The following is a 10,219-nucleotide window of genomic DNA, read 5'->3' on the forward strand; positions in this document are numbered from 1 at the left end:
ATCTGATAGGATCTGAACAGGGTACAACCATCATATAATATATTTGGCAGTAGGAGAAAAAAAGCGGCAAACACTCCCACAGTAATAATCCCATGTTCCTGTTACATGTGAAGAATTTCTGAAAGATTCTATAAGAAACTAAATAGCAGGTTACCTTGGTAATACGCTTGGGAGCCTGAGATAGGGAAGAGAGAATTTACTTGTATTGTCTGGACAATTTTTTTTTAAACTGTTGCTCTTAGAAAACCTTTTTAAAAATAGACACAATAGGTCTATAGACACAACAGGTGTCTTATTTTTAAATGTAATGAAAAATCCATACTTGATACAAGAGTGAATTGTCTAGTCTGTAAATTGTGTGTAGATTTTCTTTGCAATAATTTGTTTTTAATTGCATAATAATTGTACATACTTATGGAGTAACAGTGTGATGCTTCAGTATATAAATGCAATGGACAGCAGTCAGGGTAAATTATATATTTTTTTACGTTTCATCTTAGGCTATATACTAATATCAAATGTGGGATAATGCAGGCAGGTTATCTGTGGTTCTCCACATTTTCAGGAGCAGCATGAATATACTTTTCCAGAGTCTTAACTTGACACCGTTAAGTTCTGGAAGAGGGGAGGACAGTTCCAGACCTAATTGTGAGTAACTGTAGTTGTAGAATGAATAAAGAAAAGCTCAACTTAATAGAAGCAAATTGAGTTGAATCAAGTCTTATATTTGTAGTTTGAAAGTGTTTATTATATTCTAGGCAGAACTGATTCTGTAAAGAAAGGCACATACCTGAGCATAATATGATAGAATTCCTGAGTATCAAGGTTGAAGAGAAAAACCTTGTAAATTCCATACAGAGAGAAGTTATTTACAGATGGGAAAGAATTGGGGAATCACATCTGTATCATTGAGAGAAAAGAAATGTAGCAACCCAAGAAGTTCTTTTCCAGATAAATATCATTCACCTACCAGGAAGAGAGGCAGAAATGTAAGGGTTCCAAAAATGTATCATCCATATACTCCCCTCTGAAGAAGCTAGGAAAAGAGGACTCTAACCAAGGAAAAAATGGAGGGAATAGAGATTTCAAGAAAGATAGAAAAAAAGTGATGAGTGAAAAATGAGATACATGGGTGATGGAGGGATGACTGGAAATGTGTACTATAGGTGTTGAATAACAACTCAACATAAATGAGACTCACTATAAGAGAGCCTGGAATAAAAGTCACATAATTACTCAGCAAAATGTGAGAGATGGGGTTAGAGAGAAGAGGAAAAAAAGGAAAAAGCTACCTCATTGGGATGGAGGGCAAGAATCAGGGAATAGAATAACTTCATGTGTAAGTGGTATCTATTCACAAAAGATTAACAAAAAATATGTTTGACTCATGTTAAAAATAACTACCAGTAGAATGGAAATGCATAATATTTTGAGTTTGTGAGGGGAGACATTGTATAGTGTAAATATAAAGAGGAAAATTAATGAAGTAAATTCAATAGTAAATAGAAGATAAAATTAGGATTATCGTTAATTACATTAAATATAAAAGAGCTAAATATTTCTATGAAAGACACAAAATTAGCAGGGCTGTGGAAGTAGCTCAGCAGAAGAACACTGCCCAGCACATGCGAGGCCCTAGGTTTGATCCCTAGCACCACAAAAATAAAAACAAAGTGAAAACCCCCATACTCAAAGTAATATTTAAAATAAAAGGATTAGAAATGTAATAACCATACATGTATCACCAACTATTAGGAGGGTCAGTGTTAATATCTGACAGACTAGTGTACATTAGGGAAGTAAAAGAAGAACTTTACTATAAAAGACATGAATTTCATTAAAACAACTATTTAGATAACTAAAAACATGAGTACTATACGTGTAAGTTTAACTTCATACAAATCCAATTAAAATAGACTTTATTCTTTCAGGTAGACCTACTAGTCAAAAAAATAAAGACCAATCAGTGCATTTGCATATATATTATGTGTATGGAAAAAATGTATCCTTCAAACAAAATAAATGTGTATTTCCAGTTGACCATTGACTTTACAAAAATTGATCATTGCTTGGTACCATAGAGCATGCCTGTAATCCTAGGTACTGAGGAAGCTGAGGCAGGAGAAGGGCAGCATGGATAGCTTGGGGAACTTGGCACAACCCTAACTCAAAAAGCTTTAGAACAAGGGCTGAAGATTCAGCTTAGTGGTAGAGTGCATGCCTAACATGCAGGATACCCTGGGCTCAATCCTCAGCACTGTTAAGAAGGAAAAGAAAAAGATCTTAAGCTTGGCTGCAGACACACGCATGCATACACAGGAAAGAAACACTAAGGAAATGCGAGATTGCTGCCAGTCACATTAGGTTGAAGTAAATTAATGAAGTTGGAAATAAATGTTTGATAAATAAATGTTTAAAAAAATAAAAGATTCAGTCCTTTATAATTTAACACCATTCTCCTAAACAATACTTGGATCAAACTAGAAACTGAATTGAAATTGTAAGCTGTAGAAAGCAAAAATGGAAAACTCAGGGCTGGGGATTTAGCTCAGCAGCATAAGCACCTGCCTTGCAAGCCGGCAATTGTGAATTCAATCCCTGGTACCGATAAAAAGAAACAACAACAACAGCAACAACAACAAAAAAACTTAACATAGTCAAACTACGAGATCTAGCTAAAGCTATACCAAAAAGTTACAAATGCAGGAAATTAATACTTACTTTAAAAACTAGGAAAATAACCAGACAAGAAAATAGAAGAGGGAATTAAAAAGGCCTTAGAACATATTTAAATAAATGCAAAAGAGTTGAAATGATCCCTTGCATGCTATTGGAGCATAGCGCTATGAAATTATTAATTAATGATAAAAGATACTGCAAAAATCCCACAAACACATGGAAACTGAATAACACACTCTTGAGTAATCAGTGGGCAACAGAGGAAGTTAAAAAAGAAATTAAGCAATACCTACAAACAAATGAAAATACAGATACAACTTACCGGAATCTGAGGGATGCAATGAAAGCCGTCCTCAGGAAAATTTAATGCACTGAGTTCCCACATCAGGAAAACAGAACAAATAAACAACATGATGCTACACATCAAACAGCTAGAAAAAGAAGAGCAAGTCAAGCTCAAAGCCAAAAGAAGAGAGGAAATTATAAAAATCAGAAGAAATCAACGCAATACAGACTAAGAAAACAATCCAGAGAGAACCCAGGAGTACGTGGCGATCCACACATCCGCCATAGGCCCAGCCTGGTACACTCGGACTCTTAGCTTGCAGCCTTCAGCAGTTACCCCTCAGGAGTCACCAGCCTAGTGTCAGCAGTCTGCTGCAGCCTGCAGCCCAGTGCACTCAGAAGAGGAGAGGTGTAGCCAGGGAACATGTTTGGCTCCTTTATCAAGGATAAGGTGCTTGGCAGAAGCCCCTTCCTTTGTCTGGAGGAGGAGGGATCCTGGGTTCCTGAGGCACCTCGGCCTGTGCCCAGCCGCGCCTAGCCATCGGTGTGCAGAGGAGGAGCTGCGCGGATCCGGAGCGCCTGCAGAAGCCCCTTCCTTTGTCTGGAGGAGGAGGGATCCCAGGTTCCTGAGGCACCTCGGCCTGTGCCCAGCCGCGCCTAGCCATCGGTGTGCAGAGGAGGAGCTGCGCGGATCTGGAGCGCCTGCAGAAGCCCCTTCCTTTGTCTGGAGGAGAAGGGATCCCGGGTTCCTGAGGCACCTCGGCCTGTGCCCAGCCGCGCCTAGCCATCGGTGTGCAGAGGAGGAGCTGCGCGGATCCGGAGCGCCTGCAGAAGCCCCTTCCTTTGTCTGGAGGAGGAGGGATCCCAGGTTCCTGAGGCACCTCGGCCTGTGCCCAGCCGCGCCTAGCCATCGGTGTGCAGAGGAGGAGCTGCGCGGATCTGGAGCGCCTGCAGAAGCCCCTTCCTTTGTCTGGAGGAGGAGGGATCCCAGGTTCCTGAGGCACCTCGGCCTGTGCCCAGCCGCGCCTAGCCATCGGTGTGCAGAGGAGGAGCTGCGCGGATCCGGAGCGCCTGCAGAAGCCCCTTCCTTTGTCTGGAGGATGAGGGATCCCAGGTTCCTGAGGCACCTCGGCCTGTGCCCAGCCGCGCATAGCCATCGGCGTGCAGAGGAGGACTTGGGCGGACCCGGAGTGCCTGCAGAAGCCCCTTCCTTTGTCTGGAGGAGTGAATATTTCTGCAAGCAGGGAGGGATCCCAGGTTCCTGAGGCACCTCGGCCTGTGCCCAGCAGCGCCTAGCCATCTGCGTGCAGAGGAGGAGCTGGGTGGATCCGGAGTGCCCGCAGGAGGCCCTTCCTTTGTCTGGAGGACTGTGGATATCTCTGCAAGCAGGGAGGGATCACAGGCTCCTGAGGCACTGCGGCCTGTGGTGAGTACCCTAACCCGGCTGCGATCCAAGAGCTGTGGATCTACCAAGGGGCAGGTGGGCGCACAGTGTCCCTGAGGCCCAGCTTGTCTGGAACCGCGGAGTTCTGAACAAGCAGAGGAGGGCCATTGGTTTTGCAGGCCCAATGGCCTGGGGTAGAGTGGTGCCAGAGTCTCAGTAGCTGCAAACATAGAAGGGGATTTTCAACAGATCCTGAGGAGGCTTTCAAATAACACTTGAAACACAGAAATATAGGAAAATGACAAAACGAAAGACCAAATTACAACCTCAAACCTCCAGCCCATCTCAGGAAACCCTAGGAGGAATGTATTTAGAAGAAAATATATCCCATCCTCCTCATATATCAGACACAATAGCTACTGAAGTTGACAAGCAACTCCAGGAAGCTTTAAAGAAATTCAAACTCGAAATAATATCCCAGATAAAAGAAGAAATGATAAAAGAAATGAAAGAGATTCTAAATATATCTAAAGAAAACACAGATAAAAAATTGGAGGAACTAAACAAAAAGATAGAATCCCTAGACGAGCAATATAAGAAACAAACAGAATACATAATGCAGATGCACAGAGATATACAGGAAATAAAAAACTCCACTGAAAGTTGTAAAAACCGCCTTAATGAAAGTGAAGATAGAATTTCAGACCTTGAAGACAGGATTGCAGCTAGTGAACAGGAAAGGAAAGATCTTTTAAAAATAACAAGGAATCAGGAAACAACAATTCAACAACTGCAAGATGATGCAAAGAAGAATAACATAAGAATGATAGGGATTAATGAAAAAGAAGGAGACAACATAAAGGATATCAAGAGGATATTTAGAGAAGCAATAGCTGAAAACTTCCCAAGCATGAGATCAGAAACTGACATCAGGATCAGTGAAGCATATAGAACTCCAAATAGTCATAACCAAAATAAAACTACACCCAGACATATAATAATCACCAGCCCAGAAATCCAACACAAGAATAGATTATTAAAAGCTGTCAGAGAGAAAAGACAGATCACTTATAAAGGAAAACCTATGAGAATCACAGCAGACTTCTCATCACAAACAATAAAGTCAAGAAGAGCATGGAGTGAAGTATTCCAGATCCTAAAGCAAAATGATTTCCAACCTAGACTGATATATCCTGCAAAACTATCATTCAAAATAGATGGTGAAATACGATACTTCCATGACAAAGAACAGCTGAAGAACTTCATGAACACCAAACCAACCCTGCAAAAAATATTGAAAGACAGTTTAGATACACAAAGGAAAAAACCACTAAGCAAAGCAAATAATTAAACAGAACAGAAAGATAAAGATGCAAGAGCAGAGAGATAAGATTCCTACAATTAACCAACATTTAACAGTAATAACCATTAATGTAAATGGTCTCAATGCACCAATCAAAAGAAACAGACTAGCAGAATGGATCAAGAAACAAAATCCAACCATATGCTGTTTACAGGAAACCCATCTAACCCAGAAGGATACTCACAGACTGAAAGTCAAAGGATGGAAAACAATTCTTCATGCAGCAGGAATCCAAAAAAAGGCAGGAGTAGCCATTCTGTTTGCAGACAACGTGAACTTTAAACCAACAATGACCATAAAGGATAAAGAAGGTCACTACATACTCGTAAGGGGAAAACTCCAAGAGGAAGAGATAACTATCTTAAATATATACGCACCAAACTCCAGAGCGCCCAGTTATATAAAACAATTATTAACAGAAATGAAAACTCAAATTATCAGTAACACAATTGTAACAGGAGACCTTAATACGTCATTGACACCAAGGGACAGATCGACCAGACAGAAAATGAGTAAAGAAATAACAGAACTGAATCATACCTGTGAACAAATGGGTTTGATAGACATATACAGAATGTTCCACCCAACAACATCAGAATACACATTCTTCTCAGCAGTACATGGATCATTTTCTAAAATAGACCATATATTAGCTCATAGAACATATTTAAACAAGTGCAAAAGAGCTGAAATCATCCCTTGCATGTTATCGGATCACAGCGCTCTGAAATTAGAAATTAACGATAAAAGATACTGCAAAAATCCCACAAACACATGGAAACTGAATAACACACTCTTGAGTAATCAGTGGGTCACAGAAGAAATTAAAGAAGAAATCAAACAATACCTAAAAGAAAATGAAAATGCAGATACAACTTACCGGAATCTGTGGGATGCAATGAAAGCCGTCCTGAGAGGAAAATTTATTGCACTGAGTTCCCACATCAGGAAAACAGAACGAATACAAATAAATAACTTGATGCTACACCTCAAACAGCTAGAAAAAGAAGAGCAAGTCAAGCCCAAAGCCAAAAGAAGAGAGGAAATTATAAAAATCAGAGCAGAAATCAATGCAATAGAGACTAAGAAAACAATCCAAAGGATCAACAAATCGAAGAGTTGGTTCTTTGAAAGAATAAATAAAATCGATAAGCCCCTAGCTAACCTTATTAAAAAAAGGGAAGAAAAAGCTCAAATTCATGCAATAAGAAATGAAAAAGAAGTCACTACAGACCCAATAGAAATACAGAAGATCATCAACACCTATTTCGAAAACCTCTACTCTCAAAAGTTTGATAACACAGAAGAAATAGACAGATTCTTAGAAGCATATGAAGTGCCAAAGCTAGATCAAGAGGATGTAAAATTGTTGAATAACCCAATCTCGGTTACTGAAATTGAAAATGTAATTAAGTCCTTACCAACAAAGAAGAGCCCAGGCCCAGATGGATTCACTGCAGAATTCTACAAGAAATACAAAGAAGACCTAATGCCGACACTCCTCAAACTATTCAATGAAATTGAAAGGGAAGCAATCCTTCCTAAGTCATTCCTGGAAGCAAATATCACTCTAGTACCAAAACCTGAGAAAGACCCAACTAAAAAAGAGAACTATAGACCGATCTCCCTAATGAACACAGATGCAAAAATCCTCAATAAAATATTGGCAAATAGGATCCAGCAAATCATCAAGAAGATTATACACCATGACCAAGTGGGATTCATCCCAGGAATGCAAGGATGGTTCAACATACGCAAATCAATAAATGTAATCCACCATATCAATAAAGCCAAAAATAAGAATCACATGATCATTTCTATAGATGCAGAAAAAGCCTTCGATAAGGTCCAACATTTATTCATGATAAAAACTCTACAGAAAATTGGAATAGATGGTCTTTACCTCAATATAATAAAGGCCATTTATGACAAACCAACAGCCAGCATCATACTAAATGGCCAAAATTGAAAGCCTTTACTTTAAAATCAGGCACAAGACAAGGATGTCCTTTATCACCACTCCTATTTAATATAGTACTGGAAATACTAGCCAGAGCAATTAGGCAAGAAAGAGAAATAAAAGGGGTAAAGATAGGAAAAGAAGAAGTTAAGTTGTCATTGTGTGCAGATGACATGATACTCTACATAGAAGACCCCCTAAGCTCCATTGAAAGACTCTTAGATACAATAAATAAATTCAGTAATGTGGCTGGATACAAAATCAATACTCAGAAATCAATAGCATTCCTATACACAAACAACAAAACCACAGAGAGGGAAATAAGGGAAACTGGACTATTCACATTAGCAAGCAAAAAAAATGAAATATTTAGGAATTACTCTTACGAAAGAAGTGAAAGAGTTATACAGTGAAAACTATAATACACTGAAAAAAGAAATTGAAGATGATCTCAGAAAATGGAAAGACATCCCTTGCTCATGGATAGGAAGAACAAACATTGTGAAGATGGCCATTCTCCCAAAACTGTTATACAGATTTAATGCAATCCCAATAGAAATACCATCAACATACCTTATAGATCTAGAGAAATCACTCCTAAATTTCATCTGGAACCAGAAGAGACCTAGAATCGCAAAAGCAATTCTAAGCAGCAAAGACAAAGCAGGAGGCATCACAATCCCTGACTTGAAATTATACTACAAAGCAACAGTAGTAAAATCAACATGGTATTGGAATCAAAACAGAGCTGAGGATCAATGGAATAGATTAGAAGATACAACCACAACTCCAAACACACTCAACCACCTTATCTTTGATAAAGGAGCCAAGCAGGTTCACTGGAAGAACGACAGTCTCTTTAATAAATGGTGATGGAAAAACTGGCTCTCCATTTGCCGAAAACTAAAGCTAGACCCATGTCTATCACCATGTACTAAATTAAAATCTAAATGGGTCAAAGATCTGAATATTAAAACAGAAACGCTAAATCTATTGGAAGACATATTGGGTAGAAACCTTGGAGACATAGGAGTAGGTAGAGAATTCATGAATAGGACTCAAACTGCACGGGAAATACTTCCCAGAATCAATAACTGGGACCACTTCTTATTAAAAAGTTTTTGCATGTCAAAAGAAATCTCCAGCATAGTGAAAAGAAAACCCACAAACTGGGAAAAGATTTTAGTGAACTCTCTCTCAGATAAGGGACTCTTGTCTAAAACATATAAAGAATTAAAAAAACTCAGACCTCCAAAATTCAAAGATCCAATCCAAAAATGGGCATCTGAGATGAATACACAATTCTCAGATGAAGAAATGCAAATGGCAAATAAATACATGAAAAAATGCTCATCATCATTGGTCATTAGAGAAATGCAAATTAAAACCACACTGAGATACCATCTCACTCCTGAAAGAATGGCCAGGATCAAGAAAACCAACAACAACAAATGCTGGAGAGGCTGTGGGAAAAAAGGAACTCTCCTGCACTGTTGGTGGGAGTGTAGACTGGTACAGCCTTTGTGGAGGTCTGTCTGGAGGTTTCTCAAAAAGTTGGGATTGGAAATCCCATTTATTCCAGCTATTCCAGTTCTAGGCATATTCCCAGAAGAACTGAAAGCATCATACCACAGGGATATATGTGCACCTATGTTTATAGCAGCACAATTTGTAATCGCCAGATCTTGGAAACAACCCAAGTGTCCATCAACTGAGGAATGGATAAAAAAGTTGTGGTATTCCTATATAATGGAGTATTATTCAGCTATAAAGAAGGATCGCATTGAGATATTTATCAATAAATGGGCGCAGCTTGAGACCATACTCATAAGTGAAATAAATCAATCTCGCATGTATGAATACTGAATAGTTTCCCTAATGTAAGTAATGATTCAAATATATAAAAATATGTGATAATCATGATTCCCCATTATGTGGCCTTGAAGCCTTATAAAATTTTCACTTATTAATTAGAAAGGCTTTATTCTGGGCTTTTTGATATGGAAATATTTGAAGCTATAGTATATGAAATTTTATCCAAATATTTTAAGGAAAAAGACAGACACTATGGTAACTACTATTCTTTAAAAAAAATTATTTAGCTATTTCTTATGTTTATTTTAATTAAGGGAAAAATTAAAAAAATTAGGATATATAATAGTAACTCTTTTCGATCTCCTATTAACTTGTTTTGAAGTCCTGTAATACTCGCAAGATCTTGTTTTGACTGATTAGACTCTGTTTCATTCTGTGCGATAGTAGCAAGTCTGAGGGTATAGGCAACTAATTTGAAGGCAATAAGATTCACAAAGATGCCCATTCTGGTTTGGCTATTGTCTCCTTTGGAAGTCCTGTAATGTTCACAATGCCTAAGTTTTATTGGTCTTATTGGTCTTGTTCTCCACTGTTTTGTCCAACTTTATAATATCTAATGAGATAGACAATTCCTTTTAAGGAAACAAGAGACAATGTTGATAACCATTGTTAATAACCTTGTACTCTGTTCTACATCATGTGCTATGTCTATCCTTGGTTTTGACTTACAGCT

This window comes from Cavia porcellus, unplaced genomic scaffold (genome assembly GCF_034190915.1).
Source record: "Cavia porcellus strain 051 isolate PalLab524CR breed Dunkin Hartley unplaced genomic scaffold, mCavPor4.1 scaffold_30, whole genome shotgun sequence".
Taxonomy (NCBI): domain Eukaryota; kingdom Metazoa; phylum Chordata; class Mammalia; order Rodentia; family Caviidae; genus Cavia; species Cavia porcellus.